This window comes from Polistes fuscatus, unplaced genomic scaffold, assembly GCF_010416935.1.
Source record: "Polistes fuscatus isolate 324 unplaced genomic scaffold, CU_Pfus_HIC Scaffold4, whole genome shotgun sequence".
NCBI classification, from domain to species: Eukaryota; Metazoa; Arthropoda; class Insecta; order Hymenoptera; family Vespidae; genus Polistes; species Polistes fuscatus.
The window spans coordinates 8,330,514-8,349,193 of NW_025113118.1; the positions used below are offsets into that span (position 1 = coordinate 8,330,514).

The 18,680-nt window shown below is 30.7% G+C and overlaps 2 long non-coding RNA genes across 3 annotated transcripts; one reads left to right on the forward strand and one right to left on the reverse strand.

The window, feature by feature from the left end:
* Positions 1-2,885: 2,885 nt before the first annotated feature.
* Positions 2,886-4,365, reverse strand: LOC122521064. 2 transcript variants are annotated; one of them, XR_006304650.1, is made up of 4 exons: positions 4,110-4,365; positions 3,991-4,033; positions 3,845-3,889; positions 2,886-3,180 (listed from the first exon to the last, which is right to left on the reverse strand). It is a non-coding gene; the product is annotated as an uncharacterized LOC122521064 (long non-coding RNA). The 2 variants fall into 2 exon arrangements; XR_006304649.1 differs by lacking the exon at positions 2,886-3,180 and having other exon boundaries at positions 3,464-3,889.
* Positions 4,366-4,478: 113 nt separating this feature from the next.
* LOC122520796 lies at positions 4,479-8,924 on the forward strand. The gene is made up of 3 exons (XR_006304618.1): positions 4,479-4,755; positions 4,937-5,013; positions 8,872-8,924. It is a non-coding gene; the product is annotated as an uncharacterized LOC122520796 (long non-coding RNA).
* Positions 8,925-18,680: the final 9,756 nt, after the last annotated feature.

Sequence of the window (18,680 nt, forward strand, 5' to 3'; positions counted from 1 at the left end):
TCTCAATTTATTCGAATAAGTGTATGTTATTTCTAACATTAAGAATTATATTACTAAAGATCGCGAGGTGCAAGTGTTAATATACTTAAAAAACTAAGTATCAAAACTAATTCAAAATCCTTTGCCAAGTTCAAAAGATATGAGGGTGATTTATCTAATGTTCTCATTGGTTGCAAAGTATTTTTGAACTGCTTGATACAATTATCTTAACTTAAAATGCATAGTATCAGCAAAAAAATGGAGACATAAGGAATAATGGAAAGTGTAAAAATTTGCTGACACTTAGCCAAAAACCCCGGAGGCATGATTGCGTCAGGGTTGCGTCCGAATAGAAGCAAACCTATTGCCGTACCCGGTTCTTACCTACTTAAAATTAATGTTTTCACATACACACAGAAAAGTATGCTACCTGCCTATCCCTCCACCTATATTTAAAAGTGCAAACAGACACACCAACACAATCATTCCACGCTGGATCTGTATTCGCATACCACCAGGGTGCAAAAAACCTAAACTAGAGAGCATGCCCCGGGGCACCTCCGACACCCTAGTTCAACCACGTTTTCTAAACTTATATTCTAAAAGGTTACGTACCCCATGCTGTAATCGTCTGCCAAGGCTAGTGATTATTGCAATAATAACTAATGCAAAAATACTGGTACATACTAGTATATATCTGCATACTAATATGATACAAGTATTGTTAAATTTCCACAAATAAATGTGAAAACTCTACTACTCGAAACGATTCGGAAAAAAAAAGGAGAAAAATTTAATATAAGTATAAAAATACAAGTACATATCACGCGTGACTGTACAAGTATTTATTTAAATATTGAATGATGCATTAATAAAAAACTTTCGCGAAACGATGTACGATACACACTACCTGATACGCACACACTGGTGTAAGTACATCGTGCAATCACTAACGCAATGACAGCCGCCAAAGGAGGAAAACTTAAAAACTAAAACCCATGCAAACTTTTTCTCACCCATACGTGTAACACCTGGGCAACACGCATCGATGAGAACGAAGAGAGCATAGGGGGGAGAAAAGGGGAATTAGTATATTAGGCTGAAAATCCTGATCTAATAAAACATAATTAACATACATGAAAAAACATTTTTATAAAAATTCATCTAAACGGATTAAGGACTCTACAAGTCATTTGGTGAATAATGACTTAAGCAAGTGAATGAAAAAAAAAAAAATACCCCATAAGAAACGTTTTATATTATTATATAATACTGTTTCGAGGTAGTGCAGTGTAGAGTGATTCTAACGGTGACAAAAGATGGATATTTCTTAAAAACCTCGGACGACTCTTTCACTAAATGGCTGTTCTAATTAAAGAACTGGGTTTTAAACCACCACTTAATTGCCAGAATCTATCCGGTCGCGAATTTTGTTTGTCTTCTTGCTCATTTATTGATAACAATATCCAAGTATCGATATATTGAAGTAAATTACGATTTGAAAAACTAATCACGATTTGAAAATCTATCATTATTAAGAAACTAATTACAATTGAAAAACTAATTACGAAGCAATGCATATAAAACAATTTTTACATGCTTTTTATTGGCACGAAATCGAGTAAATTAATGCTCGATTTCACCATTACTAACACGATTAAATACGTAAAGAGAAAAAAATAAGTACAATAATTAATTGCAGTGTTAATTAAGTGAATTGAAACCGATGAAACAAGAAGACCCTGGCCTAATCTAAATAAATCACATATAAAAAATCACATATATATTGGGAATCACTCGTGAGCAAAACCAAAGGTTCTACTCACGGTCGCTTATGCTCGCTTTGGACAAGATACATCTACGAATACAACCAGGAACCCGTGCCGATATTGGAACTTTCATCCTCGGCATGATTGGGTCACTGGAGGAACTTTAAATTTGTTCGCTCACTCGTTACCAATTGTTACCATAAAAATAAAATAAAAAATGAAACTGAACAATTGGCAGTAGAAGTTCTGCGATGGCTCAAAAACACTCGTCCCCCTCGCTGTTGGTTGAACGATGTCGTGAAGTTGATTTAAATTGGATGAATTGTTGAATCGATGAATTGTTGAATCGATGAATTGTTGAATCGATGAATTGTTGAATTGTTGAATCGATGAATTGTTGAATCGATGTATTGTAGAATCGATGAATTGTAGAATCGATGAATTGTTGAATCGATGTATTGTAGAATCGATGAATTGTATTGTAATCGATTATCGTTGAATCGTTGCATGTTGAATGTTGAATCGTTGAATGTTGAGTGTTGAATGTCGAATCGTTGAATCGATGAATTGTTGAATCGATGTATTGTAGAATCGATGTATTGTAGAATCGATGTATTGTTTAATCGTTAAACCGTTGAATCGATTATTATAATCTATATTTAAAAATAGAAAATAAAATTAATTATGTTTCATATCATTCAAAAGATTTTTCATGAATAAAAATAATCACGATTTAAAAAATGAATATGTGAGAAGTAATAATTGAGATTAGAAAATAATAATAACCGTTGATTTATCTAGACGAAGCCAGATGCATCGATAAAGATGTTCCAGAAGAAATAAAGATGTGAAGTTGATTTAAATTGGATGAATTGTTAAATTGTTGAATCGATGAATTGTTGAATCGATGTATTGTAGAATCGATGTATTGTTTAATCGTTGAATCGTTGAATCGATGATTATAATCTATATTAAAAATAAAAATAAATTAATTATGTTTCATATCATTCAAAAGATTTTTCATGAATGAGAAACATGAATAAAAACAATCACGATTTAAAAAATGAATATGTGAGAAGTAATAATTGAGATTAGAAAATAATACTAACCGTTGATTTATCAGACGAAGCCCCAGGTTCGTCGATAAAGATGATCCAGAAGAAATAAAGATGTTAATTCACACTTTCGACCATGACAATATTTTAATCGAAACGCAAATCCTCTTCTACCGAATTGGCCGAAAGTGTGTTAATGATTCTAATCGCGTACCGAGCAAATTGTTTTCTCAACAAGATTATTTGCATTGATTTTAAATATAACGATTTAATTACTGTTTTGTATGCAATCTATACGATCGCATACAAAAAATGCAACATTTTTCAAAACGAACACTGATTCTATGATTGCATTGCCCGCAATCGCAACTAAAGCTCTGAAAATCAAAGTTTAATTAAAGCAAGTCGTAGCGTACTTCTGTTTATTTATGTTAATAATAAAAAATATATTATATAGTTTTATTATTCAATTATTTAAACTACGTATTTCAAAAATTCTGGAATCGTGCTACTATTTTTTGTATGCTTTAATTATTAATAAAAAAAATTATTCAAAATTGTAACCACAAACTTGTAAACTATATAAAAAAAAAAGATAAAATACAAACGAACAAATATCGCGAATAAAGAATAAATTTCATCGCGATAGGGTTATTTTTACAGAAGTATGCCAATTGCCTTAATACTTATAGGAAAGAATAGATATAGCATTAATGTAAAACTAAACAAAGTACAATATTTATAAATTATCATTTGAACAATAAAATAGAATCGACTGTGTCTTGAATTATTTATGTGAATTAAATACCGAAAGAACTAAAATGAATTTAAATTAAAAACATTTAAACAACAATTGCAACGCGTAATTAAATAATTAATTCGATAAATCATTTCATTTACTTTACAATTAATTAACGATACGAGAAGTTAAAATTTTCTAATGCATCGAACGATCCATTTGGAAATTGATGCATTTATAAAATTAAAGAAAAGAAAGAAAGAAAGAAATACACTTGCACGTATGTATGCAGTTGTATATACCACCATTGATTAGTATAATTTCCATGGAACGATGGTGAACGTCTTCTTGAAACCATAAAAAGAATAAGAGGTTATGATAGAAATTTTTGTGAAACTATCGATACATATAATCGATAATATAATATAATTCTAATTACAGATCTTACCTAATTTCAATGCATTCACGTCATCGATAATGATTGCATGTACCTGTTAATGAAATTTGATTAGATTACAAAATTTGATAATGAAATATTTTTTAATTACGGAGTAATTAAGTTCTTACGTGGAGCGAAACTAGTTGAGACTTGTCTCGACGGCGTCCGACAGCTGAAAGAGGTATGACGTAGCTCGAGTCACCCCACCCCTCCTATTTACCTTATATGGCAGTCGCGAAATGTTTTTCTATGCGTACTCGATGATAGAATGACTTACCAATCGAGAAGATCTAATGGTAACCTACCGTGATTACTTATCGACCGTTGAAAATGGATGGCAACTTACCGACGGTGAAGATCCGATGGTAACTTACTACGCGACAGGGTTGCCGACAGTCGTTAAGATACTATCAAATCATCTCGGTCGGTAAATTACTCAACCTCCTGATAACTCTTGTATCGTCATGCGCTCTTGTTACAAATCTTTTATTTTTGCGACGGGAGAAAAACGATTTTTACTACCGGAACATATGGATTCTTATTGAAAATTATAAAAACGTCAAAATTTTTATTCGAGGGTAGCATTTAAATGCCTTTCACGGTATATATAAATATATTTAATATATTGATAGATACATTCTGGAAAAAAACTATGTACTATAATATTCCATCAAAAGAATTGAAGAAGAAATGCATCATGCAAATGCAAGAATGCTTATTTTACTTACACTGGTAAAAAATCATACGCAGTAGTCTTCTATTAAGAGAATTAAGGTAGGAATGCATTCTAGTTATTACTAATTGAAATAACAAATAGAAAATACAGTTTTATAAAAAATTCTCAATGTCTACGAAATTTATAACTATATACTTTACTAAATAATTAATAACCTCACTTTGCCTCGACTGACAAATAAATATTGAATACTTTTATCAATATAATTCTACTTTGTAGAGATTTAAAATAAAGTTGTATCCTAATAAAATGTAGTTGCAGTGACAAGCAATAATCAAGACACAAATATGTAAAAGGTAAACGTAATAATCTTTTATTTCTAAAAATACAAGTATTATATTCCACTTTAATAATATTTATTCAAAGTATTAAAAATCTTATTCTTTCTGCATAGGTGTTCAATCAATGTACTGGAAAAGAGAGCGTATGATTTTTCACTACGATAAGAAGAATCCAACAACACTTTAATCATAAAAGATTTAGGAAAACACCGGTGAAAGCGTTCCGTTCTCACACTGGAAGAAAACCATCTATACTATAATATTCCATCAAAAGGATTGAAGAGGGAATGCATCCTGATTATTACAAATATAAAAGACAAATAGGAATCATATTATATTAGGAATTATTTTCTTGTAAAAATTGTATTGCCAAGCCTCGTACCAGGTAATGAAAGATATTATTGTTAATCGACTTACTAGAAAATATTGAACATTTGTATCAACGAATTTCTTTTTCGTAGAGATGCCATGTGAATCATTTTGCAAATAGAATGCAGCAGCAGTGCAAAGGGTCTTTTAAAAGGCAAACGTAATTATCTTGTATTGGTATTAAACCAATATTATAATAATTTCCTAAAAAGTATTTATTCAAAGTATTAATGATCTTATTCTTTCTGCATAGGTGTTCAATCAATGAACTGGAAAAAAGAGCGTATGATTTTTCACTACGATAAGAAGAATCCAAAAAGCCTCGTACCAGGTAATGAAAGATATTACTGTCAATCGACTTACTAGAAAATATTAAATACTTGTATCAACGAATTTCTTTTTCGTAGAGATGTCATGGGAATCATTTGCAAATAGAATGCAGCAGCAGTGTAAAGGATCTTTTAAAAGGCAAACATAATTATCCTGTATTGGAAATAAATTAATATTATAATAATTTCTTAAATAATATTTATTCAAAGTATTACAGATTTTATTCTTTCTGCATAGGTGTTCAATCAATGTACTGGAAACGAGAGCGTATGGTTTTTCACTACGATAAGAAGAATCCAACAACACTCTAATGATGAAAGGTTTAGTAAGACACCGCTGAAATTGTTCCGCTCTCACACTGGAAGGAAACCATGTACTATAATATTCTATCAAAAGAATTGAAGAAGGAATGCATTCTGAATATTACAAATTTAAAAGACAAATAGGAATCATATTATATTAGGAATTCTTTTCTTGTAAAAATTGTATTGCCAAGCCTCGTACCAGGTAATGAAAGATATTACTGTCAATCGTCTTACTAGAAAATATTAAATACTTGTATCAACGAATTTCTGTTTCGTAGAGATGTCATGGGAATCATTTTTCAAATAGAATGCAGCAGCTGTGTAAAGGATCTTTTAAAAGGCAAACATAATTATCCTGTATTGGAAATAAATTAATATTATAATAATTTCTTAAATAATACTTATTCAAAGTATTAAAGATTTTATTCTTTCTGCATAGGTGTTCAATCAATGTACTGGAAACGAGAGCGTATGATTTTTCACTACGATAAGAAGAATCCAATAACACCGTAATCATGAAAGATTTAGGTAGACACCTGTGAAATTGTTCCGTTCTCACACTGGAAGGAAACCATGTACAATAATATTCTATAAAAAGAACTAAAGAAAGAATCCATCCTGATTATCACAAATATAAAGACAAATAAGAATCAGGTTATATTAAGAATTCTATTCTTCTACAAATTGTATTGCCAAGCCTCGTACCAGGTAATGAAAGATATTATTGTTAATCGACTTACTAGAAAATATTCAAGACTTGTATCAACGAAATTCTTCTTCCATAAAGATGCCATGTGAATCATTTAGCAAATAGAATGCAGCCGCAGTATAAAACATCTTTTAAAAGGAAAAATATTTTTTCAAAGTATTAAAGATCTTGTTCTTTCTGCATAGGTATTCAATCAATGTAATGGAAAAGAGAGCGTATGATTTTTCACTACGATAAGAAGAATTCCACAACACTTTTATCATGAAAGATTTAGGAAGGCACTGGTGAAAGTGTTCCGTTCTCACACTAGAAGAAAACCATGTACTATATATTCCATCAAAAGGATTGAAGAAGGAATGCATTGTTATTATTAAAAATTAAAAAGACAAATAGGAATCATATTATATTAAGAATTATTTTCTTGCACAAATTGTATTGCAAAGCCTCATACCAACTAAGGAAAGATATTATTGTTAATCGACTTGCTAGAAAATATTGAAGACTTGTATCAACGAATTTCTTTTTCGTAGAGATGCCATGTGAATCATTTTGCTAATAGAATGCAGCAGCAGTGTAAAGGATCTTTTAAAAGGCAAACGTAATTATCTTGTATTGGGATTAAACCAATATTATAATATATTCTTAAAAAATATTTATTCAAAGTATTAAAGATCTTATTCTTTCTGCATAGGTGTTCAATCAATGTACTGGAAAAGAGAGCGTATGATTTTTCACTACGATAAGAAGAATCCAATAACACCGTAATCATGAAAGATTTAGGTAGACACCTGTGAAATTGTTCCGTTCTCACACTGGAAGGAAACCATGTACAATAATATTCTATAAAAAGAACTAAAGAAAGAATCCATCCTGATTATCACAAATATAAAGACAAATAAGAATCAGGTTATATTAAGAATTCTATTCTTGTACAAATTGTATTACCAAGTCTCGTACCAGGTAATGAAAGATATAACTGTAAATCAACTTCCTAGAAAATATTAAAGACTTGTATCATCGAATTTCTTTTTCGTAGAGATGCAATGGGAATTATTTTGCAAATTGAATGTAGCAGCAGTGTAAAGGATCTTTTAAAAAGTAAACATAATTATCTTGTATTGAGAATAAACTTTTATTATAATAATTTCTTAAATAATATTTATTCAAAGTATTAAAGATCTTATTCTTTCTGCATAGGTATTTAATCAATGTACTGGGAACGAGAGCGTATGATTTTTCACTACGATAAGAAGAATATAACAACACTTTAATCATGAAAGAATTAGAACGACACCAGTGAAAAAGTGTTCCATCTCACACTGGAAGGAAACCATGTACTATAATATTCCATCAAAAGGATTGAAGAGGGAATGCATCCTGATTATTACAAATATAAAAGACAAATAGGAATCATATTATATTAAGAATTATTTTCTTGTAAAAATTGTATTGCCAAGCCTCGTACCAGGTAATGAAAGATATTATTGTTAATCGACTTACTAGAAAATATTGAACATTTGTATCAACGAATTTCTTTTTCGTAGAGATGCCATGTGAATCATTTTGCAAATAGAATGCAGCAGCAGTGCAAAGGGTCTTTTAAAAGGCAAACGTAATTATCTTGTATTGGTATTAAACCAATATTATAATAATTTCCTAAAAAGTATTTATTCAAAGTATTAATGATCTTATTCTTTCTGCATAGGTGTTCAATCAATGAACTGGAAAAAAGAGCGTATGATTTTTCACTACGATAAGAAGAATCCAAAAACACTTTAATCATGAAAAATTTAGGAAGACACCGGTGATAGTGTTACGTTCTCACACTGGAAGGAAACCATGTACTATAATATTCCATCAAAAGGATTGAAGAGGGAATGCATCCTGATTATTACAAATATAAAAGACAAATAGGAATCATATTATATTAAGAATTATTTTCTTGCACAAATTGTATTGCAAAGCCTCATACCAACTAAGGAAAGATATTATTGTTAATCGACTTGCTAGAAAATATTGAAGACTTGTATCAACGAATTTCTTTTTCGTAGAGATGCTATGTGAATCATTTTGCAAATAGAATGCAGCCGCAGTATAAAACATCTTTTAAAAGGAAAAATATTTTTTCAAAGTATTAAAGATCTTGTTCTTTATGCATAGGTATTCAATCAATGTAATGGAAAAGAGAGCGTATGATTTTTCACTACGATAAGAAGAATTCCACAACACTTTTATCATGAAAGATTTAGGAAGGCACTGGAGAAATTGTTCCGTTCTCACACTAGAAGAAAACCATGTACTATATATTCCATCAAAAGGATTGAAGAAGGAATGCATTGTTATTATTAAAAATTAAAAAGACAAATAGGAATCATATTATATTAAGAATTATTTTCTTGCACAAATTGTATTGCAAAGCCTCATACCAACTAAGGAAAGATATTATTGTTAATCGACTTGCTAGAAAATATTGAAGACTTGTATCAACGAATTTCTTGTTCGTAGAGATGCCATGGGAATTATTTTGCAAATTTAATGCAGCAGCAGTGTAAAGGATCTTTTAAAAAGTAAACATAATTATCTTGTATTGGGAATAAACCCATATTGTAATAATTTCTTAAATAATATTTATTCAAAGTATTAAAGATCTTATTCTTTCTGCATAAGTGATCAATCATGAAACTGGGAGAAAGGGAAGCGCTCTCGTTTCCTACTCTCTTCGAAGAGCTCTTGTATCATCCTGTGATCCTATTACCAAAATTTTATTTTTGTGACGTCACGAGAAATTTAAAATACCGGATTTAAAATACCGGAACATATGGATTCCTATGGAAATCAGGAATAATAATAATAATAATATTTTTCCAAGCTATTTACTATTGTTTATTGATGTTAATATTCTCCTATAATAAAATATTTTTATAGGACGTTTGTTTAAACAATTGCACAAAAATTAAAAGACTGCTATAATATAATCATAATTTTTATTTATTTCGAATATTATATGCGCATACATATGCTACGAACATTTAAACGACAATAAACACTTTTATCGATTATTAACGATTATTTTAATATTCTAATACACTCTTTTTTTATTTCAGTTCATTGAAACACATGTGTACTGGTTTAAAAATTACTTATTTATTAGTATACTTTAAATATTAAATTATTTCTATGTGATATTCTTTTCGATGAAAATTTCCAAACGTTACAAAAAATGTACATTAGTTTAAACAATTACATAAAAATTAAAAGAATACTAAAATGAGAACGTTATAATCATAAATTTAATTGTTTAGGTGGATTATTCTCTTTTTACACATGCGTAACGTTCGGAAAGTCATATAAACAACTTTCAATAAAAGTAATTAACATAGAGGACAAAGGCCCAGTCTGAAGGGGAATTTCGAAGAAGACAAAGCTCCGAACATATATTACGAACTTTTTAACAACAATAGACACTTCTATCAATTAATTAACAATTATTTTAATATTTTAATGAATTCTTATTATAATTAAGATTGTTTAAACGCAATATATTTATTTAAACATTACCTAACTTTTGACGTTCTTTAATATTAATTAATTGATTTTATGTTTTAATAGATGAAAATTTTACCCCTCCTCGAAGTCATCACTGCGCAGAACATTACAACAAATGTACATTAGTTTAAACAATTATACAAAAAATAAAAGAATATTAAAATGAGAGCGTTATAATATTAAATTTTATTGATTAATTTTATTGATTTTCTTTTATACACATGCGCAATTTTCGGAAAGTCACATAAACAACTTTCACCAAAAAAACTTTAACAGAGGATAATTACTCAGATCAACGGTGATTTCGAGGAGGAGGGATCACAGAACATATACTCCGAGTTTTTAAGCAACAATAGACATTTTTATCGATTAATTAACAATTATTTAAGGTGTATAAACAAAGTATTGTTCTCTGCTATTATATATAATTGCTTAACATATACATACATTATTTTAAATGTTATATACTCTTCTATTAACGTATTTTGAATAGAAAATAATTTAATATGAATTTATTTTTATGATTTAGATGACTGTTTCTTCAGCTTGGTTGCGTTCTTTGGTTGAAACATAATTATAAAATTCTCCGATTACTAGATTGTTTTACAATTATTGTTACTGGCTAAATAAAATTTAATATTAAGTGTTTATTAAAATTTTATTATTTTTTTAGAAGCAATTCAATGGGTAGCGGGTGGATTCCTTCTTCGCAAAGGGCGCCATTTGTTAAGAAGGAATTTACTTCAGGGATGCGACCCTGCCCACGCGAGCCTTGATTCTATCTTTCTCCCAAGGATAGAATCATGTCCTACCCTTAGCTTTTTAAAGTGAAACTCCCTATCCTTTTTTTTTTATTTTTTTTTATTTTACTTTGCTTTTTTTAACTCGCGATTTTGCAAGCATAGATGTGCACGTAGCATAGGAACTGAAACTGCATTAGAAGGGATGTCTACCACCGCTATTAGTAAGACGGGCCCAGGGATTCAGTTCCTCAAGCTTGCAGTAAATATAGTGCTGGTGGGCAAACTGTACGTGCAGCGTAAGTTCCTCGTAATATAGATTAGAGTCAGTGGATTAGTCCAACCGGTGGGATACCACTTAAATAAAAAACGTAAAATGTTTCACTTTAAAAAGCCTACTTTTCAACTTCTTCCCGATCCCTTTGCTTTTTTGTTGCAGGTTACATAGGAGGATGACCACACCAGGACAGCACGAGGACCACACCAGGACAGCATGAAGACTTAGTTATAATAAAGGATAGTGTAAGATAATTATTAGTATAATTAAATGTATAATTTAATTTATAATTACATGTATAATTTTAATCTATTTATTCTTCTCTCCTTAGCACATTACACCCGTGTAACATTTATATTTAATGTATTTTATTTATTCACGGGTTCCATGTTACTTCGATTCCATTCATGTTTTACTCCTCTTTTATCATTTTTTTATTTGATTACCCATTTTTCTCTTCATTATCGATAGTAATTGTAAAGATTTTCCGAATAGAACTCTTAGGGTGGGGCATAAGAGTGGGACTCATTAAAAATCATTCACGGGGTGATCATTTTCATTTCATTTTCTTTGGTTTCAATTTAATTCGGATGGGGACATCTTCAGGATGCACATCCCGGGTCTTCAGAAGCGGTTACCTCCTCGTGGTTAGACCTGGGCAATGGTATTTTACTTTCAGTATAATGTTTAACATATTTTATATGTTATGCATTCCATTGCAAGTAAAATCTAGCCAAAGACCGCTTACTTTAAACATTATAATTGTAATTAGTTTCTTTTAAATCCCTAATTAATATCATATCCTTCTTTCTTTTTCCTTGGTTCCTTTTATCCATTTCATCTATGGAAACTAATTATCTTATAATGTTTCTTAATAATAATGAATACGAATAGATGAATTACTATGAAACGTTAACGACTTCTGCATAATGTTTTATTTTTCAGGTTCGTCTCTATTTTTTTTAGTGAAGGCCCTCAATGGGTAGCGGGTGGATTCCTTCTTCGCAAAGGGCGCCATTTGTTAAGAAGAAATTTACTTAAGGGATGCGACCCTGCCCACGCGAGCCTTGATTCTATCTTTATTGTAATAAATAAATTATTGTAATAAATAAATTATCTATGTTTTTCTGTTCTGTGTGATAAGGATTATAGTGCATATTGTCTTTATTCTTTTCGTTATTTTTTAAATATTAACAAGATACGTGTACCTTAAATAGTAAAATAGAATAAATTTTTATTTATTTAATAAATAAATTATCATATCAAGCTTGACTAGAGTGGTCATGAAGAAAGGCGAGTTACGTACGTGTGCGTGAAATACATTTCTATATGGTAATTGGGAATTTCTGATTGGTCATCTTTTTCTTTTGCAATAATTATAAGCCAATCAGGGCTCTTTGCTGATCATTCCTCTTTCTTTTCGCGGCGTCGGTGTTGGAGATCGGACGGATGCTACGTCGTCCCGTTAATCTCAGGTAATTAAAAAATATTTTCTAACGTAAATAATCTTCCTATATACTAATAGATTCTTCTAGCAAATGACTTCCAAATGATATAATCGAAAGATTACGATAATGTCGAGGATAAAGAATATTTGCGTAGAAAAAAATTCCATGTACATTGGTATGCATTTTTCTACGCAATGATATATATATCTTGTTTTACGGCATCATTTCTATGGATATCGACTTATAATGTTCAATTTTCATTGTTTGGATTAATAAAGTATATATTTCGACAATTCTTATGTTCCTATATCCTATTTTTAACTATTCGATATTTTTCTATGATAGATGGAAAAATGCAAAATCTCAAGTAGCCATTGGTCAACGGATTTCGCTACTTTTTTTGAAAGTTGACTACCGCGCATACTACCGCGCGCAGCAGATGCGCAGCAGAGGCAACGCAGTGGCTTCGGAAGGGGGCGCAGGGGAAAGGTAGAGGAAACGCCATTTTCTGTCAGCTGTATATGTTCCAGCGTACTGCGTCATCTCGTTTAATTCAGGTAATTGAAAAGTATTTTACACCTTTCTATTACATATCAAACGATAGTTACACATAAGATTTTCATACGTGAATGTTTTCAAAACGAAATATTAAAAAGTTCGTAAGAAATTTGTGAGAATATAACATCGATATATCTCGATATCCCGCCAAATCTCACCAATGTTACTTAACAATATTTCTTCTAATTTCCAGCTTTTTTCATGGTATCGATACTTACTACCATCTCTAATGATGCTCTAATTAATTATTTTTCATAATTATGTATTCAAAGATCGTATTTCGTATTAAATTCGATTCCTGTAACATACACACACATACAAGCATATATTCATAAGTATAGGTAGCTCGTACACATACACTCATATATTTGATTTTCTTTATGTTATACTAATGTAATCTTTTTTTTTCCTTTTTTAGGTACCGAGCATTAGGAGAGAGTCCAGCAGGAATACATATACTCAGTCTAACAATTGTGTTTACTCTTTTTTATCTTCATATTCATCGAGGTAAGCGTTATTCTTTTTTTTAAACCATACAGAAATGTATACAAAGAGTGAGAACGAAAGTGAGAGAAGAGAGAGAGAGAGAAATAAGAAAACAAAATATTCTATCTACGGGCAATAACGAATGTGTACGTATATTCCAGGAATTTCTCGAAGCGAGAACAGAAGAAACGAAGACAGCCGAAAACAAAACGAAGACAGCCGAACGTTCGACATGAAGGACGCGATTACGTGTTCATTCCAGATCGTTCCTTCAACGAGCTAACAATAAGATCTAACGACGTGACGTATTAAACTATTATATATATATACGTTATCGATTTTTATTAACAATTTTTACTGATATTAAATACTTTATATGTAATTTTATACAAGTAGTGAGATAAAGGCAATTAATATTGCTTGAATTTATATTGATTCTTTATGATAAAATATCTTTAAAAGTGTGCAATGCCTTCAGGAATGATTCACAGGATATATTGTTCTATAATCTTTTTAGTATGTTTCAGCTTTTCAGAGTTTTATTTAATTTTATTTTATTCATCGTCATCCTAAGGGTAGGATACCCATCCTGCAGTCATCAATGAAGACTAAAAGTAAGTATATTTTCCTATTAAACGTTTCTATGATAACTTTAATGGTTTTTTATTATAAGGATGATATTAATTGTTCTTTTTCTTTTTCTGTTTCAGAACATCATTGCAATCGAGCGCGTAGGCAATGAGGTACTCGTGTGTTGCATCGTAAAAATAAAAGAATCGGAAAGTAAAGTCAGTGTTGATCGTCGCATGTTAAAGTTTCGTTTGCTCGGTTAAGAAACTCCGTAAGTTTCTTTTATTCGGTTTAAACGTGTGCTCATCGTCATCCTAAGGGTAGGATACCCATCGTGCATTCATCAATGAAGAATAAACGTAAGTCAATTTTTATTTTAAACACTTTCTCAATAATTATAATAATTTTTTTACTTACAACAATGATATTTATAATTTTGTTTTTATTTCTGTTTCAGATCATCATAGGAATATATCAGTGTTGGAAGTGTTTGTGAATTGTGTTTGTGAAGTGTTGCAAGTGTTCGTGCATTGCTATCGTGCGCGAAGCAATATACGGGAGTGTTGTATCGTTAAATATAATTAAAATCACGGATTAGAAGCACGTTCGTTCGTTTTCTTTTCAATTCCGTCGCGTTCGCGAACTATTTTTGAAATTTATATATTAAATTAACTGCGACCAATGCAGTAATTGCATTAGAGTTTGTTCGAGTAAAGTTGTATTTTTATCTTTAAACAGTCGCACAGACTGTTCGCGTATTAGAATCAGTGCATCAATGAAGATTTTTCTACTTGCATTGACTGTGTGCAAAGCAGTCTTTGAATTAGTTGTGTAGAATCAGTGATCGGGCGTAAAACAAATTAAAATCAAACGCGAATTAGAATCAGTGTTGTTCGCCGTATAATAAAATTTCGGTTTCGCGATAAGAAACTCATCTATAGTTTCTTATTTTCGTTTATACCGCGTTTTTAGATTCACGCGAGGTGCATCGCCATGGTGCAATTGAATTTCATCCCATTGAAATGCATTGTAAGTATCTATTTTTATTTACATTTTATTCGATTTTATTTTATATGATTTTGGATTATATTGCAAATAACTTATCGTTTTGTTCTATTTTATTTTACAGATATGACGACGGACTTTCTACCTTATCAAAGATGTGGAATGAATTCTTCGATGGATCTTCGATGGATCTTCGATGGATCTTCGATGGATCATCGATGGATCATCGATGGATCTTCGATGGATCTTCGATGGATCTTCGATGGATCTTCGATGGATCTTCGATGGATCTTCGATACTCGCATTCTATAATACTTGCTGCGAAGTAGGAGTGTTTTGGAGCCATCGTAGAACTTCTTATGCCGTGAGTTAAAATTTAAAGTCCCTCCGGTGCTCAATCATGCCGAGGATGAAAGGTCCTAATCGGCACGAGTTACTGGTTGTAATTATTTAAAGAAATTATTGACGAGCACATGAGTAATTCTTCTTTTGGAATTACTCATGAAAATTGTATATTGTATTGTATATTGTATTGTGTATTTTATATTAGTTCAGGATAGGTTTTCTTGTCTCACCGGTTAAATTCATTTAATTAATAATGCAATTAATAATGCACTTTCTTTTTTATTACGTGTTTTGTTCGTGGTTAGTAGTGGTGAAATCGAGCATTTATTTACTCGTTTTTGTCCAGAAAAGCATGTAATAAATGTCTTACATGCATTGCTTCGTACTTAGTTTATCTAATCGCGATTAATTTTGATATATCGATACTTCGATATTACAAATAAATGAGCAAGAAAACAAACTCATTCGCGACGGATAGATTCTAGCAGTTAAGTGGTGGCTTAAAGCCCAGTTCTTTTATTAGAACAGCCAACTTAATGAAAGGAGTCGTCCGAGGTTTTGAAATATATTAAAAGATATTAAAAGATATTCAAAGTCATTATTTATTAAAAAAATTGTAGAGTCCTTAGTCGCTTAGATGAATTTTTATAAAAATGTATATTTATATGTTATGTATATATGTGTTTTTAATCATATTTTTTAGATCAGGATTTTCAGCTTCTAATGTACTAATCTCCCGTTTCTCCCCCCTATACTTTCTGCGTTCTCATCTATACGTGTGCCCAGGTGCTACTCGTATGGGTGAGAAACAGTTGGTATAGGTTTAGTTTTAAGTTTTTCCCCTATTGGCGGCTGTCATTGTGCTAGTGATTGCACGGTGTACGTTGCACCTGTGTGTGCGTTTAGGTGTGTGCATTGTACATCGTTTCGCGACACGTAATACCGCGCTTATTATTTTTTTAAGTTATTGAATAAAAATAACTTGTAGAGTCACGTGTACGATACAAACTTTTTTTTTTTTTTTTTTTTAACAATCGTTTTGCATAGTAGAGTTACCGCATTTATTTGTGGAAACTTTGATATACTCGTATATTACTAGTATGCATATATACTAGTGTATACTTGTATTTTTGCTGTAGTTTTTTATGCAATAATCACTAGCCTTGGCAGACGATTACAGCAATCAGTACGTATACCCTTTAGCATATAAGTTTAGAAAACGTGGTTGAACTAGGGTGTCGGAGGTGCCCCGGGGCATGCTCTCTAGTTTAGGCTTTTGCACCCTGGTGGTATGTGAGAGAATCGTGGAGTGGGTGGGTGGGTACGTATGTGTATTTGCTCTTTTTAAATACGGGTAATTGGCAGACAGGTAGCATACTTCTTTGAATGAATGTGAAAACTTTAATTTTAAGTAGGTAGGACCCAGGAAAGGCATTAGGCTTACTTTCACTCCGGAGTGGAAATTTCGCCGCCTGGTTTATACAGAACTGTTACAAAATGTTTTCTTTTATTTATTCTAATATGCTTGCTTTGTAAATTTATTTTGTGACTCTTCTGTAATTTTCATTATGTATCATGATTCAAAGGGATTTGCAACAATTTGAAAGATCCATTTCTATTTCGATTCTATCTCGAACGAGATAGACTCGAACAAATTCGCAAATACTTTGATTAATTTGATACTTAGTTTTAAGTATTATGTGATTAGCACTTCGCACAATAGCAATTTTCTCTTATAATGAAAAACATTTGATATAGTTCAATATAACAAGTGAATGAAATGAAAATATTGCAAGAAAATGCATTACATTTGTTGCATTATTTAATTTCAATTGAATTTTGTTATTTGATATTAAAAGTGCGACGTGTTATTAGGTCATCGAGAGAAATTATCTGCTTGGACGTTTGATTAAATGTGCTCGTGTAATATTATGCAATGAACTCTAAGTTCATCCATGGTTATACGAGCTTGAATATACTTAACATTAAATATAAATTAATTTTTTCATAATTCCATATTAGAATCATAACGAAATAAAAGTTAATTTGCAAAAAAAGATATGAGATATCTTATCTTTCTTGCACGTTGAAAATGTCCAATGCAGTTTTCAGGGATGAAGAAAGAAGAGGCTAAGGCCGAAGAGGCCCCCACTTAATTGTGGCTGAAGAGGGCAACTACATAGACTATTGAGTTATTTTCAAAGGTTCAACAGCAAGTTAGAACTTTTCGAGAATAGCTTTCTAGTCATATTTTATATTTTATTATATTACATTCTTGCTCGTCATTAATTTGTAATTGTAATTGGAGATGATGGACCATTCCATCTCCTTGGCACATCAAGTCTGTGTGCCATATCGTCCAAAAGATGCATATGTGTTTAGTTAGAGTCAGAAATATTACAATATTTGTATTATTTAATTTTAAAGCTTAAATAACGTTCGGTAAATATTACAGTAATTTCTCTTTTCTTGTTTCGTCTTTAAAATTTTTCACTTTGATCGTATTTTATTAAATTTGCAATTCTTCTTTTCTATATAATGCAGTTTTAAAGTATTTCTCTCATAATAATTAATAGATATTATTTTTTTTAGTAACTTAGTATTCTTATTTTTCCTATTTCTTTATTTTTATTTATTTTATGTAAATATAAAATCACGCGTTTAAATTTAATTTTATTGCAACGGTAATTAGAGATTTGATAAAAAGTAAATAAAGGATTCAATTGAAAAGTGCATCTGCGAATTGGACCACTTATATGTCAGGCTATTGTATCACTTGACTGTATGACTAATATAGTTTGCTTTTTGTTACAGGTGATCATCGTTGGATTTATCATCAAACCTTCTGGATTCTTTTTTATTTGAGTGTCTTAAATTGCTTCATTTTAAAATATATATATATAAATGCATTTCTGAAGGCACACACATGTTTATATATTAAAAATTAAATATAATTATATAAAATTCTATATTACAATATAACTACACTGTATA